Genomic DNA, 18,757 nt, shown 5'->3' on the forward strand with positions numbered 1-18,757 from the left:
AAGCACTGCAGAGATCCATAACCTTATGCCACCAAGGACACGCATTAGCAGAAAGCTAGAGTTAGAGTGAAGACTCACCCCCAGGCACTTGAAGATAGAATTCAGGCAACTCAAACAGCATCTCCAACCCTGATCATTTTCAAGACTGTTTTGTCTATTTGTGGCCCTTTTCAGATATGTTAAAATTGACTTTTTTGTTTCCGGGTAAATGACAGTGGGGATTTTTAAAAACACATATTTATGTTTATTAGAAAATCAAATTGACAGAAAAAAGGAGAGACAGAGGGGAGGATCACTCCCCAAGTGGCCACAATGGCCGGAATTGACCTGATCTGAAGGCAGGAGCTTTCTTTGAGTCTCCCACACAAATTCAGGGTCTCAAGGCTTTGGGCCAACCTTGGCTGCTTTCACAGGCAACAAGCAGGGAGCTGGATGGGACGTAGGGCCACCAGGACACAAACCTGCACCCACATGAGATCTTTGGCGTGCAAGGAAAGGACTTTTGCCACCAGGCTACCACACCAGGCCCGACTGGGAATTTTGGCAAGGGTTGTGGATGCCTAGAGAGGTATTAACCAGCTTGACAATAAAAGTTTCTACTTCATGGACATGGGATGACTCATTTATATAGGCCTTCTTCAAAGTTTCCCAACAAAATCTCTTATTTTATAAATCTTTCATCTATTTAATTAAATTTAATTATTATTTATTCTTTTGGATGCTATTGTAAATGGAAGTGTTTTTCACTTGACCTTTGAGTTTGTTCATCACTGTTACAGAAACACAACTGATTTTATATGTAGCTCTTATACTCTGCAATTTTGTTGAATTTATCTGTCAGCTCCAAGTAGTGTGTATGTGTGAGTTGTGTATGTGCATGTGTAGTTGTTCATCTGCACCTCCTCCTACGTTGTTATTACCATATTACTCTGTCTGGACAGTCTAGTACAGAATATAGTATCCGTGGTTAAAATGAACTTCCTTATTTTGTTCGCAATATTAGGAGGAAAGGTTTCAGTTTATTATAATTGAGTATGTTCTTAGCTGTGTGCTTATAATTAAATGCCTTTTATCATGTTATGGAAGTTCCCCTTTATTACCAGCTTTATGAATTGTTTAACTGTGAAAGGGAATTTAACTTCATCCACTGTTTCTTCTGAGTCTTCTGTGTGTCGTGGAGATGAGCATGTATGCCCCGTCCCCCAATCCCTTCAATTAATATAATCAACATAGTGATTTGCTTCTACTTAACCACTCTTGGATTCTTGAAAAAAACTTCACTTGCTGAGAATTAACAACTCTCTCATACTATGCTTTTATTAAAATGTATTTTGGGGGGCTCAGTGCAACAGCTCAATGGCTAAATCCTCACCTTGCAAATGCTAGAATCCCATGTGGGCAATGGGTCATGTCCCTGCTCCACTTCCCACCCAGCTCCCTGTTTATGGCCTGAAAAAGCAGTAAAGGACGTTTCAAACCCTTGGGACCCTGCATCTGCTTGAGAGAACTGAAAGAGAAAGAGGCTCCTGGCTTCTGGCTTGGGATTGATTTAGCTCTTGCCATGGCCATTTGAGGGGTGAACCAGTGGAGTGAAAATCTTTATCTCTCTCTCTTCTCTCTGTAAATCTGATCTGCCTTTCCAATAAGAATAAGTAAGTGTTTAAAATATGCATAATTTTTTTCTTTACTCATTTGAAGAGACAGAAGGGTGAGAGAGAGACAGAGAGAAAGAATACTGCCATCCCTGTTTCACTCTCCCAGATGCCCACAGCAACCAGGGCTGGATAAGGCTCACACCGGGAGTCTAGAATCTAATCTAGGGCATTCGCAATGTGGCAGGAATCCAAACTGTTTGAGAGCTATCATTTGCTGTATCTTGTTCTTAAAACATTTGGTAGAATTTTGTAGTAAAGCCATCTGGTCCAGGGCTTTTCTTTGTCTGAAAGCATTTAATTACTGATTCTATCTCTGTCTGTATAATAGTTCTCTTTAGATTATTAATTGTCTCATGATCAATTTCGGTAGACCATACTTGTCCAAAAATCTATCAATTTATGTTAGGTCTTCTGATTTATTGGCATGCAGTTGTTTGTAATACTTCATGAGCGTGTGTGTCAGAGGTGTACATTGTTATATTTCCTTTTGAGTCTCTGATGCTATTGGTTCATGCCTTCTTCCTACTTTTTTTGATTACTTGGGCTAGTGGGGAATCTATTTTTGTTGTTTTTCTGAAAAGAACAAGCTTTTTGATTCATTGATCTTTTGTGTTGTTTGGTCTCTATTTGGCTTATTTCCTCCTGTATTTTGATTATTTATTTTTTTCTGCTGATCTTGGAATTATTTTGCTGTTGATTTTTTAGCTCCTTCAAATGTTTGGTTAGCCCATTTAATTGATACTTTTCTAATTTCTTGAAGTAAACATTGATTGGGATGAATTTTCCTCTTAACACTGCCTTGACTGTGTCAGGTAAGTTTGGTGTGTTCTGTTGATGGCTTTATTCATTTCATAATAAAATTTCTAATTTCCTCTTTGATTGCTTATATAACCCATTTTTCATTCAGCTGCATGCTGTTCAGTGTCCAAGTATTTGCTTATCTTATTGGGTGTTTTGACTTGTTGGTCTCCAGTGTCACTCCATGATTGTTTGAGAAGATATATGTTATGATTTGGATTTTTACAAATTTGCTGAAGCTTGTTTTGTGGCCTATTATGTGACCATTCCTGGAGAAGTTTCCATGTACTGATGGAAAAAGAAGTGTATTCTGCATCTGTAGGATGAAAGATCATATATATATATCTTGATCAAGTCCATTTGATCTATTGTCTGGGTGAGCCCTATTGTTTCCTTGCTGAGTTTCTGTTTCGTTGCTCTGTCCATTCAAGTTAGTGGAGGTGTTTCGTCTCCCACTCTAATTTTGTTGGAGTCTATTTTTCCATTTCAGTCCATTAATACTTGTTTCATAGAGCTAGGTGCCCTGGCATTTGGTACATATACATTTGTTATCATGATTTCTACTTGCTGAATGGATCTCTTGACCATTATGTGGTATTCTTCAGTATCTCTTTTGATGTTTTTCTCATGAAAGCATGTATTATCTGATGTAAGAATAGCTACATCTGCTCTTTTTTCTTCTCATCTTCCAAGTGCTCTATTTTAATTTTTTATTGGAATCTGCAGTGGTGAAGACAACACTTAGTATATTTTTCCATCCTCCTTTCGGTTTCCACTTATCTTTGTTGGTAAGATATGCCCCCTGTAAGCCACACATAGATGAGTCTTATTTTTTTACCTACTCTGCTAGTGTGTCTTTTGGTTGATGAATTTAAGCCATCCACATTCAAGGTTAATATAGATAGGTAGGGGTTTTGTGCTATCGTTTTAGCGATGGGTTTCTCGTTGTTTGATTTAGGTTTCTTTTTCATTTTACTGAGATGTTTTGCATGTTTGCCTTTGGTTTTGGTGGTGCTATTCTTTTTCTCTTTCTGTAGCACATCTTTAAATAACATTTGTAGGATGGGTCTGGTAGATGCAAGGATAGCTTTTGTTTCCTTTGCAAGTGTTTTATTTCATTTTTAAATACAAAGGAAAGCTTTGCTGGATAATTTATTCTGGTCTGACAATTTTTTCCTTATAGGATCTGGAATATGTCATTCCGTTCTCTTCTAGGTTGTAGGGTTTCTTCTGAGAGGTAAGCAATGAGTCTGATTAGGGCTCCTCTATATGTTGATGGACTTTTCTCATGGGCATATTTAAGAATCATTTCTTTTTTTTTTTTAAAGATTTATTTTTATTATTTTTTCATTGGAAAGGCAGATATACAGAGAGGAGAGACAGAGAGGAAGATCTTCCGTCCAATGATTCACTCCCCAAGTGAGCGCAACGGGCCGATACTATGCCGGTCCGAAGCCAGGAGCCTCTTCCGGGTCTCCCACGCGGGTGCAGGTTCCCAAAGCTTTGGGCCGTCCTCTGCTGCTTTCCCAGGCCACAGGCAGGGAGCTGGAAGGGAAGCGGGGCTGCCGGGATTAGAACCGGCGCCCATATGGGATCCTGGGCGTGCAAGGCGAGGACCTTTAACCACTTGCGCCACCGCGCCGGGCCCAAGAATCATTTCTTATTTTCAACCGAAGTGAGCTTGATTCTGTTATGCCATGACCAGGCTCATTTTTGGTAAACTCTCTTCAGAGTTCTTGGCCCCTTCTGTATTTTGCTTCCTGCTTAATTCTACACATTAGTGGAGTTCTCAGTTACTTCATTGAATAGATCTTTTAACCCAGTTTCTCTCTCAGCACCTTCAGGAACTAACATAACTATTATGTTTGGCTTTTTAATGGTGTGCCCTAATTCTTGGATGCTCTTCTTAGTGTTACTCAGTTCCTCTTCCAGTTTTTTGACTTTCAACATTAATGTAGGAGGTGCCTTCCAGTTCTAAGATTGTTTCTGCTGTCTCACTCATTCTTTTATTTTTTCTAGTGAAATTTTAATTTGCTATAATGTATTCTTTTTTTTAAAGATTTAAAAAAATTTTTTTTTATTGGAAAGGCAGATATACAGAGAGGAGAGACAGAGAGGAAGATCTTCCGTCCAATGATTCACTCCCTAAGTGAGCGCAACGGCCGACGCTATGCCGATCCGAAGCCAGGAGCCTCTTCCGGGTCTCCCACGCGGGTGCAGGGTCCCAAAGCTTTTGGGCCATCCTCGACTGCTTTCCCGGGCCACAGGCAGGGAGCTGGAAGGGAAGTGGGGCTGCCGGGATAGAACCGGCACCCATATGGGATCCCGGGCGTGCAAGGCGAGGACCTTAACCACTGCGCCACCGCGCCGGGCCCTATAATGTATTCTTCATTTCTAATAATTCTGATTGATTTTGTTTCAGTGTTCCTTAAATTTCTTCGAATCTTTTAATGCCTCTCTTGTCTTTAATGTGCTTTATCACTTTTCTTAAATTCTTTTTCTGGCAGTTTCTTGATGTCTTCCTCAGTTATCTCTCAGGTTGACATCGTTTTTTGCTTCTTTGTGGAACAGCGTCAATAATCTCATTCATTGTGCTTGTACCTCTTCTTTTACTCTTGACCATTGGAACTCAGATTAGCAGATTCTTCTCTTTAAGGATGATTTTTAAGCTGTGTTGTCCACAGCTCTGCAGGTCGACTTTACAAATCCCATTCATTGCTTGGTTTTCCGTTTGATGTCAGTTATGCCATTCCCTCCAGCTAGTTTCAATACCTGGCTCCTGTGCTACATTTTTGCCAGAGCCCCTGCAGCCACAACTCCTGGGTCACTGCTGTCCACCTCCTGTAATCCTTTGTTGTGGCTACACCATTGTCTGCTCAACCTTTTTTTCTGCTCCCATTTGCAATTGATGTGGGTATGAAGGAGACACCAGCTGTGATACTAAACTAGATCACAGGCTGTCAGTGGTGCCAGTTGCGCAGATTTTGTGTTTCCTGTTCTTACTGGAGCCTTCTGGCATTTAGGTTTGGGAGAAACCTGGAACTACTTTGGATGGAACTCAGACAACCCTTGGGATGCCAAGTCAGTGTTAATTCTCTGGTGGGGCCAGTGCAATATGTTGTGCCGCAGTTAGTTCTATCCTCGCTGAGTGCTCCTTACCTGAATCTTTGCCATTGAATTCAAAATGAAGTCGGTGCAGCACTGGTGGATGTCTGGGTCGTGAAGTCCATCCTGTTCCCATGTCTGTCTGCTAGGGCTCTGCCACTCTGCTTCTGTTCAGGATCAGATTTTAAAATCAACAGAATCTGCAGTTTATGGCTGTGTTCACCTACTGACTTTCTGTTGATCTTCTCTTGCCACTTGGTCACTAGTGGAGATGTGATCTCCACTGGGTACCTGTTTACTGCTGCACTATTCAGTGGTCTCTGCTGCTTCCCCATGTCCACAGCTCTTCAAATGTCCCTCTGCCATCAGCCTATGCGTTCCTGTTTCCTGCTTCTCTCAACTGATCCTTCTCCTTTCATTTTATCTGTCCTCATCCCATGCTACCATCTTGCATTCCTTCTTACAAACTTCTTTTAAAGAAGTGAAAGTGACTCTTGTAATACTGTCGGGGGGGGGGGGCGGCGGCTGACACATCACGGCAACCTTCACTGAACATTGGACAACTTCTTACTTGCTGGGATGATATTTAAAATGGAAATTCAAGGATATCAAACATTTAACCAAGACATGAACAGAGTTTAATGAAAATATATCCAAGTTGTAGTGAGCAGAAATGTGGTGAAGACAACACTTAAGAGTAAACAGTTTGTGGTGAGTAGTGATCATGGTGGTCTGTAGGTTTCTGGAAACATGGGTGTGCTGAAGAGTTTCTGCCCTTACTAACTGCTTAACACAGGAAAGATTTGAAGTCATAGACAGGAGGAGGGGCCTGAAGGCAGGATAAATGAAGGCCTCAGGTGCTCAGGTGATTTATAAGCAGGAGTTTGAACAATGCAGTGCAGCATGGCCTTGATCTTCAGACATTTTTTCCTCTATAACAAGGCCAAACTAGTACTGTGAGGTTTAACTCCCTCTTTCACACACACACACACACACACACACACACACACACACACACACACACACAGAGTCTGAGTTTTCCTAATCCTGAGAGCTTCAGGCTGGAAGTGTTTTAGGCTTTGGAATATTTGTATACACATAAAGAGCTTTCTGGGGGTTGAAATCCAAATTTAAACATGAAATTGATTTATATTCTATATTAACCTTATGTACATTGTATCTGTGTTTTGGTTGTGACCTGTTGCTTATGGTCAAGTGTGAAAAAATAACAGTTCATGTATTTGCTTAAAAGGTTTAGGAATTTGGAGAATTTTGGTTTTTTTTTTGTTGTTGTTGCTTGGGAATACTTAACTTGCATATATATATATATATATGTTACATGTGTATATAGTGTAAATATAGTAAAATATAAAATAGAATTTAACCATCATCCATTTTAAATGATTTATTCTATTAGTGATTTGGCTTCAGAATTTGCTTGCTAAAATTATTTTACTTAAATTTATTTTATACCTCACTTATGCCTGTGGATTTTTTCGTTAAATTTCATTTTATGACTTCAATTATATTATTGTTAGAATAATGTGCTTGCTGTATGTGTTATCGTGTATGCATGTGTGTGTTATTGTACTTCTGAGAAAAGAGCAGTCAGTATATGACAGTCTGGGAACCTCCAGCATGTCCTCAAATTATCATAGACTCCGGATAAAAGAACTTCTTCAGAGAAAAAGAAATCAGTTATTAACAAAAGCCCGTGATAAAATCTGGAATACTGTTTACTCACTGTTCAAACTTTATTTCTATATATTGGATATTGTATTTATTATCTTCTTGGAAAAATTTGAAACTGTGACATGCGCGTTTCTCTAGAAGGATGCTGGATTTTCTTTTGAAATTACCAAATGACAAACGATTCTAGGCAGACTTAAAGAAAACCTCAACAGCACAAGCTGTACCATTTAAAGAGGGAAAACGTCACATGATGGTCGGCTCCCAGGAGACCTTGGTCTTCCCTTTGTGGGGTGCTCGTGCGGTGGAGAATCACTTCCTTACACACAGACTGCATCTCGTCCTCTGGGAAGGAGAAGAGCTGCGTAGTATCTGCCAACCCTGCACAGCAGAAGATCTCATCTGTCTGCTGAAGAGCATTAAGTGGGTTGTCAGCCAAAAGTTAGATTTCTAGCCTTTGAGTTGTTTTGACTGGTATTGTTATTTCAATGGCAATTTTGATTATTTTGTATGTGTTTGAATTCCCAGGACTGCTCACTTCTTGAAGCAACTTGTTTACCATTTTAAACAGAGCTTGAAAACTTTGCTCAGTAGATTTCGATGTATAAAAATATGTTCTGTAGTTGGTGACAGGACTCCTCTAACCCCCCGCTCCTCTACCCAATCTGGGCAGTTGCAGGTTCCCTTTCCCTGACAGCAGCACCAGGCCTCAGGAAGGACTGTGTTGCACAGAGCTTCTCTCTAAATTGGACACTGTTGCTCACATCTGAGTGCCAGAGAGCAGCCGACCCATGTAGCAGTCCAGTTCTGCAGGTGTCTCTGAAGTGGCTCCTGTACTCATAAACTGTGCAGGACTGAATAACAACATTATGCAAAATTTACCCTGAAGGAAGGGATCCATTTTTTTATAACAGATCTATTGAGCTGTAAGTCACGTAGTGTACAATACATGTATTTAAGGTGTCCAGTTCAATGAAAATGGTTTTTGGTATATTCAGTTATGTGTATTTTTTTTACAACGGCTCACTTCACTCTAAAGTGAAACCCTAAACATTTATCTACTGTTCACAAGTCCTCTGACCCTCCAAGGTATTGGCAACTGTGAAACTGCTTTATGTCTTTATAAATTTCCTAGTGTAGATATTTCAAATTAGAATCATATAGTATGCTGCCTTTTTGTCTAACATAATTATTTTTAGATTCATCCACAAGGTAGTATGTATTAGCATATTACTTCTCTTCATTTCTAAGCAACAATCACTTGAATGGACCAGCCACACTCTATTTCTCTGCTGACAGGCATTCAGACTATTCCCACTTGAGACTCTTTTGGGTAGTGCAGGTATGAAGCTTGGAGTTTTTGAGTGAATGTATTTTCAGTTCTGTTGTGGTACACCTGGGAGTATAACTGCTAGGTAATTGAATAATTGTGCATAATTTAGTTTATGGGGAAACTGTTCAACCATATTCTGTTTTGGCTGCATCCTTTTGCATTCTCATTATCAGTGAATGTGACTTTTAAAAATTTCTCCATGTTTTCATCACCATTTCTCTTTTTGTTTAAAGACATCAGAGTTGTGGTACAAAGAGGACTCTAATTTGAGGATCCCATTTCACCGAATATCTATCATCAGAGGTGTTTCACCGACTTACCTATTTTCATGGCAACTTTGTGGCATTTATGTCAGTTATTCCAATTTCCTAAGTCAAAAGAGATCAGGTGCCTTTCCTCAGCCCTCTTCTGTGATTCTTCAGAGATATGGTACAGCCGTGGTACTTGACTTCCAAAGTTACAGCTGTCCTGTCCTTTTCACTTCACTGTGTGAATTCTTCTTCCTAAGCTTCTGAGTTTAATGAAGCAAATTTCAAAGATGTCCTGGGAATATGGGGAGAGACGTGTTAATTCCAACTTTTCATGCAGACAGCTTAACATTGGAGGAAGAATTTGAAGTCGTTGAAGGATGTGTGAAATTTTAATAGAGAAATGGAATGGAAGACAGTGTTAGGGAGAAGGAAGAGTATGCCCAAACATGATGTTTCTGCCACTTAGAGTGATGGGCATTGTGAGTGATGGGCTTGGCTGCAAGGGATGCTCTGGGCTCACGGAGGATAGGAGGGCAACAGTGACTTGTTCTTGCCTTTCCAACAAAACAGAAATCTTAAAAAATAAACAACTCTTCCATGCTCGATTCTGATTAAATTTCTAAAACTGATTGTGCCAGTCACTCAGTAACACCCTATGTAATAAAACAGATCAGCAAATAGGAAATAGGCAGTTAGTCCATGTTGTGTTTATGTGTCCCTGTTTCTGTCTCCTTCAACACAGAGCGTTCTTTCAGGATTTTCTTCATGAATCCGATGTTTTTGAAGATGACATATTTTTATTTTGAAATGCTCCCTCGCTTTGCATTTGTTCGGGTTTCCCTGTGATTGGACATGGAGTAGTGGCCAACGACGATGCTGTGTTCTCCTGGCGTCTTACCCGCTGTGTGCATTCACAAGCTTTCTTGTTGATAGTATTATTGGTCGTTTGATTCAAGTGGAATGTGCCAAGTTACTCTTGCTGTAAAATCCTTTTTTCTTCCTTTTGGGTTTAATCTGTATTTGCTAGGAAATTACTCTCTCTCTCTTTTTAAAGATTTATTTGTTTTTATTGGGAAGGCAGATATTCAGAGAAGGAGAGACAGAGAGGAATATCTTCCATCTGACGGTTCACTCCCTAAGTGGCTGCAACAGCTCAGCTGTAGCTGAGCCAATACAAAGCCAGGAGCCGGAAGCTTCTTCTGGGTCTCCCACGTGGGTGCAGGTCCTAAGGCTTTGGGGCGTCCTTGACTGCTTTCCCAGGCCACAAGCAAGGAGCTGGATGGGAATAGGGGCTGCCGGGATTAAAACTGGCGCCCATATGGGATCTCGGCACGTACAAGGCGAGGGCATTAGTTGCTCGGCTATTGTGCTGCGTCCAGGAAATTACTTTTAAGATTATAGAAATATTCTGTTACTCATCAAGATGTCACAAACTGATATTGCACATTTGATATTTGCTGAATGAATTGATTATTAGTGTGGCTTTTACCAAATTCCATTATTCCTTTTGTTTATTGGTTGGCTTTTTCTTCCTCAGTAATGTGTTTATACATTCATTTTCCAGTCTGGAGAATGATGCAGTGAAAGCCCCTGTTTCACCCAGGGTGTCTACTGTCTAGGACTTTGGTTGGTGAGGGGCGGGGTAGAAGGGTCTCCCTTCACCGGGAGTATAGGGAAGTCTAAGGAAGCAAAAAGTTAACTGCATGGAAGATAGCAAGGTAATTGGCTGACAAGGAAAAAACATTTCATGGAGAGAAAGATGGGATGGCATTTCTGCTTTATAGCATGTCATACACATATGGCTTAACATAGCACAAACCTGTTGTCTTGCATTCCTGGAGGTCAGGATCCAAAACCAGTTTCATTTTGTTTTAGAACTTTTTCCTTTGTTTACTTGAGAGAGAGCACTTTCATTCGCTGCCTCGCTCCCTAAATGGTTTCAAGAGCTGGACATGGCTGAGGCTGAAGCCAGGAGCTGTGAGCTCAATCTGGAATTCCATTTTGGATAAAAAATTTTAAATGGTATTAATAAGAAAGGAGTAGGTCAGAGACAAATTTTAGGCAAACTCATTCTGAAATTAGAATAAAATATTGATTTTTTGCACAGCAGTGTGATTAAGGTCTAATTAAAATCTAAAATAATGCTTATGGAATTAACTGTAGTTTCTCTCTCACCCTCAAAAAATTTTTCTTAACTGCAAGAAAGTTGTTCTAAAAACGAAACACCATAATTGGTCTGTGCAGATTGTTAGTCCCAAGGCCATCATTGTAGTATACCATGTGAAACCTTCACCTGTAACATTGGAAACTTACATGAGACCGCTGCTTTGAGGCCTGACTCTTCTACTTGTGATCCAGATTGTTATTAATATGCCATATTAATATGCCATGGGAGAGTGCAAAAGATGGTCGGAGTATCTGGAGGCCTGCCACCCACGTGGGAGTTCTAGGTGACATTTCTGGATCCTGGCCTCGGCCTGGCCCAGTTTTGGCTGTTGGAGTCACTCTAGGAGTAAGGATAGAAAATGTGTCTCTCCATATCACGCTGTTCTTAAATGAATAATACTTAGAAATATATTAATTTCACTATTAGGTTCAGATTACCATTAATGTATTTTTCTGTTGGTTTTTCTGTTTATTCGTCAATATATCTATATAACATTTAAATATTTCTATAAGTTAAAAATCTTTATACTATGCTAGTAATTTTTTTCTTTAGAAAATTAATTTTTAAAGATTTATTTTAATTTTCTATTGGAAAGTCAAATATACAGAGAGAAAGACTGAGAAGATGGTCTTCCATCCACTGATTCACTCCCTAAGCAGTTGCAGTGGTGTCCCATGCAGGTGCAGGGTCCCAAGGCTTTGGGCCGTCCTTGACTGCTTTCCCAGGCCACAAGCAGGAGCTGGATGAGAAGCAGGGCCACTGGGATTAGAACTGGCGCCCATACAGGATCCCAGTGCATGCAAGGAGAGGACTTTAGTGGCTAAGCTACCAGGCCCAGAAATATAATTTGAACATATTTCCTTTTCTTTAGTCTCTGAGAAACTGATTATTAATGACTGCATAATTATCTTATATTTTGAGCTCATCCCAATATTTTTTTTTTATCTTTTTTTTTTTTTATTGTTGCTTACACTGTATTATGTAGTACAGTTTTATAGGCGCTGGGGATTCCCCCCACCCCTCCCCATACCCCTCCCCCCATGGTGGATTCCTCCACCTTGCTGCATAACCATAGTTCAAGTTCAGTTGAGATTCATTGCTTGCAAACACATGCCTAGCATAAAGTTCAGCGTCTTATTGTCCAGATAAGTTCAGTGGCCTCCTGGGGAGACCTTCTATGGTCTGAAGATAGGTCTAACAGAGTAAAGATCCGGTCGGTTAAAAGCCTCAACAAGGCCTCAGTATCAATATACAACATTATGGAATTAATTGACATTGTATTGGGTAAACAATATGTTAAAAATAATGCAAGTTCCATTCTTCGAAACATCTGGGTTGAGACAGCGTCAATGACACGTTCAAAAAATAACAAACAACCAAACAATAAATTACAGGTTAAATCAAGGCAAACATGTGGTATCTAATCTTTTGGGATTCGCTCATTTCCCTTAGCATTATAGTTTCCAGTTGTGCCCATTTAGCCACAAAGAACTGCATTTTGTTTTTTTTAATAGCTGAGTAGTATTCCATGGAGTAGATGAACCAAAGCTTTCTTATCCAATCTTCTATTGATGGGCATTTCGGTTGCTTCCATGTTTTTGCAATTACTGATGGTGCTGCAATGAACATAGGGATGCATGTTGGTTTGTCGTAAAACAGGTGTTTTGGATATATTCCTAGGAGTGCTATTGCTGGGTCATATGGCATGCAGATTCCGAGTTGTTTGAGTGTTCTCCAGACTGATTTCCATAAAGGCTGTACCAATTTGCAGCTCCACCAGCAGTGGAGTAGGGTTCCCTTTTCCCCGCATCCTCGCCAGCAAGCGTCGTTGGTGTTCTTGATTATGTGGGCCAATCTTACTGGTGTTAGGTGGTACCTCATCGATGTTTTAATTTGGATTTCCCTTATTGCTAGGGAGCTGGAACATTTTTTCATATGTTTGTTTGCCATTTGGACTTGTTCCTTTGTGAAATGTTTGCCCATTTCCCTTGCCCATTTCTTGAGTGGCTTGTTTGTTTTGGTTTTTTGGTTGTTTTGAAGTTCTTTGTATATCCTGGAAATTAGCCCCCTATCGCCTATATCGTGTGCAAAGATCTTCTCCCACTCTGTGGGTTGCTTTTTTACTTTGTTGATTGTTTCCCTTGCTGTACAGAAGCTTCTTAGTTTGATGAGGTCCCATTTGTTTATTCTGTTCTCAACTGCTGTTGCTTTTGGTGTCCTTCTTAGAAAGTCGGAACCTACTCCTAGGTCTTGCAGTGTATTTCCTACATTTTCTTGCAAGAGTTTGAAGGTTTCTGGATGTAGGTTTAGGTCTTTTATCCATGTAGATTGGATCTTAGTGTATGGTGATAGATGTGGGTCTATCCTTTTGTTTCTACAGGCTATCAGCCAGTTGTCCCAACAACATTTACTAAAGAGGCCTTCCCACTTGCTTGAGCTATCATTGGTCTTTTTGTCAAAGATTAATTGGCTGTATTTGTGTGGGTTCCCTTTTGGTGCTTCTATTCTATTCCATTGATCTTCCTTTCTGTCTTTGTGCCAGTACCAGGCTGTTTTGATAACCACTGCTCTATAGTATGTCCAGAGGTCCGGGATTGTGATTCCCCCTGCTAACCTCTTATTTTTCAGGGCTCATCCCAATATTTTTAGAATGCTTTTTGTTTTTACTTTTAAAAATAATGATATGCAGGATATTGTTCAAGGAAATGTTTATGGCTCCTGCTTTGTTTTGCTTGTTATAAGCAGAATTACTGATTTCCAGATAAGGAGATAATTTTTACATATTTGATAAATACTTCCAGATTACCATTCATAATTTTTTCCTTCTCACAAGAATATAAAAATGCAAGCATGAAGAAGAAAGAGGAAGAAATCCGAATCTCTCAAAAGGAGGCACATTTTTCTGTTAATGTTGTGTCAGCAGGGGCTCTGTGTGTTTTACTCACATTTCATCTATCATTCCTAGTTTTAATACGCTGTCTTTAATTTTGCTTTATTTTTAAGAGTTGTTTTGTTTATCTTGAAAATCAGGGTAAAGGGGAGGGAACAAGAGAGGTCTTCCATCCACTGATTCACTCCCCAGATGGATTCAGTGGTGGGTCTGGGTCCATTCAGAGCCGGGAACCTAGAACCCGTCCTCTTTGGCTTTTCCAGAACATAAGCAAGGAGACAGATGAGCAGTGGAGCAGGTGGGACATGAACTGGCCTGCAGATGGGATGCCGGTGCTTTCAGGCTAAAGATTAACCCATTGAGCCACTGTGCTGGTGAATGTTTAACAATATAAAAAAGGACATAATAAAACATGTATGAGAGTCTGCAAGAAACATTATACTCAGTGGTAAAAGATAGCTTCTCCTCCAAGATCAGGAATAATGTAAAGATACTCACATCTCACAGCCTGTAGAAGACTACCTGTACATGAATGAAAGACCTAAGCGTAAAAGCTAAAGCCACTACTTATCTTACAGGAAATATCAGTGAAAAGGTTTATAACATTAAATTCAATTTTGATTTTTTATCACGATAGCAAGACACAGACAACAAAAGAAAAATGCCCAATATACATAGTGGGTGCCATTCAGTAAAAAACAAATGTTTTTAAACAAAGAACAGTTTTAACAGAGGAAGAAGAATGTCTGCAATAAAAAGAAATATTTGCAAGTCATTTGCCTGTGATGCCAGCTTCCCAGACTAATATATATTAGTGTCACAATGGGCTAAAAGAACTTAATGAATGCTGGCTGCCATCACCTAGTGGAGAAGTCATGTTAAGCTAGTCACATCCCATGTCTGAGTGCCTGAGTGTCATCCCCAGTTCTGGCCCCTGATTCCGGTTTCCTACGGACGCACACCCTGGAAAGTCACAGTGACGGCTTAGGTGGTTGGGTTCCTGCTCCTCTCATGAGAGACTACAACTGAGTTCACAGTTCCTGGTTTATCCCCTCTGCCCTACCATTGTGAACATTTGCAGAGTGAACTCTTAACAAGGAAAAACTCAAATAAAAAAAAGTTGGTATTTTCTTTTACTCACTTGTATGGGACAAAGCATTCCATGTGGGCTCTGTCATGGGTGGAATGTTTTCTTTGAGCTTCCTGTCTTCAGAGGAACTTGGTCCTCGCTTGATTTCAGTTACTGCGCTGTCTTGGAACTTCAACTCTGCTTTTTCTCTGTGTTATGAAGCGATAGTCTTTCATGGCTTCCTGCTTCCTATGTAGGAATGGGAATTTCATCTCTATGTGATCTTTCAAAACTGACTAATGAAAGGTTTGTTTGTGTTTTTCACTTTTAATTTAAGCCTTACTTTATGCTTAAAAGGTACCGTTTTGTTATATGTTTGTTTGTTTTTGGATTTACTGGGGGGGTGGCTTCAAATTTCTAGTATCTCTTAGTTATGTTTTTATTTTTATGAACAAGGTCCCCAAAAGCTAAGCAAAACCTCTCTTGATGCCTTGGGGGAGATTGCCGCCTTGAAGCTTCCCTGTAGTGTGTTCAGATGAAAAATAAGTGTTTTATTTCATGCCCACTAGGGCTTTGGAATCATTTGCCACAGAAAAGGGTCCTTCCTTCTGATGAATGAGAAGGCATGTGCAAAGGGGTAGTGGGGCTGCCAGCTCTGTATGATTCAGACATGGCAGCATTGGAGGGCAGAGGAGGTTAAAAGGCTATAGACTGCACCAGGGCCATGATCTTCAGTCTGTGACTTTGCTGTTACAGCCTCTGCAGAGATGAAAATCTCCAGCTTTTGCTTTATGGCAAGAGGGGTAGTTGTGTGGGACAATATATATGACCTGGTGACTCCAGCGCTGTTGATTATGGTTTATTTTTTAATACCATAATCTGTTTTTAGCTCCTCATTGCTGTCTTCAGAAGAACGAGGGGCCTGTAACTCTGGAAGCTTCCATGGATTCTGTAACTTGCTTGAGCTGCTTCTTATCAGCAGTCGCTATAAAAAGACGTTTATGTTTTAACATTCTCAGTACAATTAAGTCATTTTTTCATTCTTGCATTTCCTTTTTAAGCAGCCAGGGATTTTTGTTAATGTTTCTCATTGGGTTTTTATCTGTACTTATTGTGGCCTTGTGCTCCTGTATTAATTTTGCTTAACATGAAAGATATATTTGTGTTATTTTTAACTTAAGAGTTTTCCACTTGGTTGTCTTCTGTTTCTTTTTCCACCCAGTATGGAAACTTAGGCTAATTCCTCCATACTAGTCACCGTGAGCTAAGCAGTGTATCACAGTGCTCAAAATCTTTCATTCCTGTAACATGGTAACAATGTATTTTCTGCTCCTGTCACATTCATAGTACAGTCATGATGGATAGGGGTTAGTTCTGGTCCATGCAATTGTTCTGGGGATATATTTTTCCAGGACACTTGGGAAACTTTATGTTCAGCCGTGGAATGGGAAAAGAATGGCTGGCTGCACTGGGAGTCTTTGGAGGCCAAAGTTGGAAGTAGATTATTGTCATGTATTGGCCAAAGCTCAATTATAGGACTGCATCTAGTTGCACAGGATCTTAGGAAATCCAGTTTAGCTATTTGCTGAAGAGGAAGAGAAGATTCTCTTCATCCTTTCTCAATTTCCATAATTGCAGATGAGTGTGTGTGTGTGTGTGTGTGTGTGTGTGTGTGTGTACTTGTGCAGAGTAATATACTGTATATTCATGAACCCATGTCCTTTTTGTTATTCTCTGTAGTATAAAATTTGATTATGTTTGGTACATACTTTTCTATGTACCTACAGTAAATCTGTTCCAACTCATCTGTTGTAGTTTTCAATATTTCTTCAAAATGATTATATAACATTGCGCGATATGTTGTATCAAAATTAGTTTTGGTATTTTCTCCCTTAACAATCATTCATTTGAAAAAACTCTGGCATTTTGATGGCATTTAAAAGAGAATGTAGCTAAAATTTTTAAGTTGTTTTCATATTTTCACCTGGAAGCTGACCATGGAGTGGCCGTATCATGAATGACCGTCATTTACGAAACACTGGTTTGGATTAGGTTTGAGAGAGCCATGGTTTTCTTGAAGACATTTCTGCTAGGGTTCAGCTAGTGCAGTACAGATGGTTTCTTTTTCTGCGTATTTCAGTAGACACAGGAAAGAGTTTATTTCTATGCCTACTGTATTCTTGATGTACTACAGGTCAACCATACTTGGAGCAAAGCAATCAATTACAAAATGAACTCTCTGACAAGTCCCTGAGGCACTGGTTCACCATGCTGTGGATGGTAGAGTTTTCCATATGTTTTGAGGTGGATGGATAATTACCTCATAAGTCTGACCTCCTTGTATAAAAACTGGGCAATCTAACTGAAAAAAATATTTTAACTTCATCTGCTATGATGAACTGAATGTGAGCCTGAGGCTTGTGGCATCTAAGTTACTATGAATGAGAGGTAATTTTAGCATAATTTTTCAAGCCAAACAGGGCAAAATCTAAACCCTGATTATGCAAAAACGGTGAAAGGAGATATTGGGTTGTGTCTCTTTAGTCTGTGGGTAGACGGCACATGACATCGATAGTGAGAGTGATGACGTGGCTTTCACCAGAGCCCCTCTGTGCGTGCAGTCAGCCACAGAGGGTAGCTCACATTGGTTCCAAATTTCCGTTGTCTCTACGCCTGGATGGTCTGGACACTGTCAGACCTGCACATTTTCACATCTACTTGTGAAAGCTATGGGAGCCGAGGATGCAGCTGGTGTCCCGGGCCCCTTCATAGATATTAAAATGATGGCAGAAGCCAAGTGAGATTTAACTGCTAACAAACCCCTAGACCGAACTCCTGTGTTGTTTCTTCCTTCTGCACTTGGGGACCAAGTCTGTAGAGCACTTGATAAGCCTCAAAGTAGATTCCTGGAAGTTTTGGTGTCTACAGATTTTAGTTTGATTTCATTATCTGTTGTCCTAGCAAGGTTAAAGTGCTTAAAATGCCAGGCCTCACTTTCCTCACCAAACCATAGGAGCTGATGTAGTGTCCTTTTTACATCTATGAACTATGCATATCCATGATCAATAGTCTGGCTGCTCTGATTGAAATTTCTTACAAGATTCTGTGTAGATCTCTTTTTATTAACGCTTGCTTATTTGAAAGTTGATTTCCTAAAAAACCTATGATTTTTGGTTTCTAGATTGGTCTCCAGTGTAATTATGGTTGTTGTGCTTCCCTGGTTCTTATGAGATGTGTTGTCACAACAGGAAGCCTGGGATATGGGATATAAGGACTTATGCTATTCGTGTATAACCCTTTTCTTTGGAAAGAGTGATCCAGTGGCAAAATTAGCCTACTTTTCTTGAGAGAAGAAAATCAAGGATGCCCTTATCAAAGGAAACCACAGCCAATCTCAAAGCTAAGTTAGCTTTTTTGTTTTACATTTGGCTTATGTGGACACCACAAATCAGAGGGCCTTCTTTGGACATCTTCCATTCTATAGCACTACTTGGGATATTAGCAGCATTAACGCACTGGCATCATCTTTTTCTGATGGTAGCACCAGCAGGCAAATTACCTGTTATAGGAATTTTATCCCGGACCATGACGCCAGACTGCAACTGCTCTGTTGCATCTTTGTCACCACAATATTACAGGCACACTTTTTAAGAAGTATGCTTTATTCATTCAATAAATAGTCACCAAACACTTAGTGGCAGTGTTACACCTGAGGAAATTCTAGTGAAGCAAACAAATTGCTCTTGTGAGGCCACTTACAGTCTAATCAAGTAAGGAAACTAAGAAATGGGAAAAATATA

At 39.9% G+C, this 18,757-nt stretch overlaps 1 protein-coding gene across 1 annotated transcript in view; it reads left to right on the plus strand.

Annotated features, from left to right (window-relative positions):
• L3MBTL4 (L3MBTL histone methyl-lysine binding protein 4) overlaps positions 1-18,757 on the plus strand; it is a 347,858-nt gene that overhangs the window by 104,503 nt on the left and 224,598 nt on the right. The gene's annotated exons all lie outside the window — the stretch shown is intronic.

Source organism: Ochotona curzoniae, unplaced genomic scaffold, assembly GCF_017591425.1.
Source record: "Ochotona curzoniae isolate NIBS_2020 unplaced genomic scaffold, NIBS_Ocur_1.0 scaffold_4812, whole genome shotgun sequence".
Classification (NCBI taxonomy): domain Eukaryota; kingdom Metazoa; phylum Chordata; class Mammalia; order Lagomorpha; family Ochotonidae; genus Ochotona; species Ochotona curzoniae.